Raw genomic sequence first — 1,090 nt, forward strand, 5'->3', positions numbered from 1 at the left:
AGGACCCACCCTGTTGCTTTTTAAGAGAATATGCAGGCCAGAGTACCAACCAAGGCTGAAAAACATATTTCTCTTTTGCTTTATTTCGATCAAATTCAAACAGCAAATGTTACCAGGGGAAATGCTCTGCATTGGTCCAAACTGCTTGTGTTGGGGATTTGTATTCAATGGCACCTTTATTTACCCCACCACAGCCAGCCCTGGTTCTGTGGCTCAGTTTATAAATCAAGTGTACGCTGATGTGGTGTTCCTTGAATGCTAATGAAGGGCACCTGCTATTTCAAGGCAGGGAGCTAATTTGTATAATTCATTCCTGGGCAGTTGTAAAATCGTGATGCATGCTTCCTTTTCTCTTAAGCTTCTTTGATTTAATCTGAATAGCAACAACCAGTTTTAAGGAGGACACTGTTTTTGGGGCATCATCTTTTGATCCTTTTCTCAGTATGGTGGAGAGAAGTTTCCTTATTCCTGCTAGTTGTTGAGACCTGTGTCAAGGAGTGGGGGCTCATGCTTTCCATTGAGTTTATAATCAACACATCCTTATCCTGAGGACTAGAGTAGAGTTGAAGTACCTATCTCCTGAGCATCTCTTTCAAGGACTTAACTATAAAAGCAACTTCTCCTTCACAGCTCTTATCATTTTCCGACTCCCCTTGCAGCTGCTCGGCAATCTTTGTGCAGTTGCTGCTTCCGTGGCTGTGTGTGCTGATTTATGCCTCTGAATTGGCTGAGGTGTCGTCTGATGATTAGTCTTAAGGTAATTATGGATGGCATATTTGCAGCATATTTATTCCTTTCCTCAGCTCACTTGGATTCACACTGATTTTGTTTAGTCAATAATCTGACGGACTGCCCTTAGTATTTTTTTCTTCCTATTGTACCTGAGCTTCTCTCTCTGTCACAGATCACCTTAAAAACTCAGAGCCAGAGTTTCGTATTTCTGTTGACTAAGATCAGCTTTTCCTTGACGTGTCCAAGAGTCCAGATAAGGGTCTTGCTTCAAAGCTTTTCTGAATTCTGAACTCTGTTGGTATCAGATGGAGGGCTGAAACCAACAGGGATATCACTTATAACCCTTCTATAGACAGTT

General features: G+C 41.8%; 1 protein-coding gene across 1 annotated transcript in view; it reads right to left on the reverse strand.

Moving 5' to 3' along the window:
• The window catches only part of MAGI2 (membrane associated guanylate kinase, WW and PDZ domain containing 2), a 650,884-nt gene that overhangs the window by 57,754 nt on the left and 592,040 nt on the right, over positions 1-1,090 (reverse strand). The window lies entirely within an intron of this gene.

The sequence above is a fragment of the Trichechus manatus genome, unplaced genomic scaffold (genome assembly GCF_000243295.1).
Source record: "Trichechus manatus latirostris isolate Lorelei unplaced genomic scaffold, TriManLat1.0 scaffold00280, whole genome shotgun sequence".
Taxonomy (NCBI): Eukaryota; Metazoa; Chordata; class Mammalia; order Sirenia; family Trichechidae; genus Trichechus; species Trichechus manatus.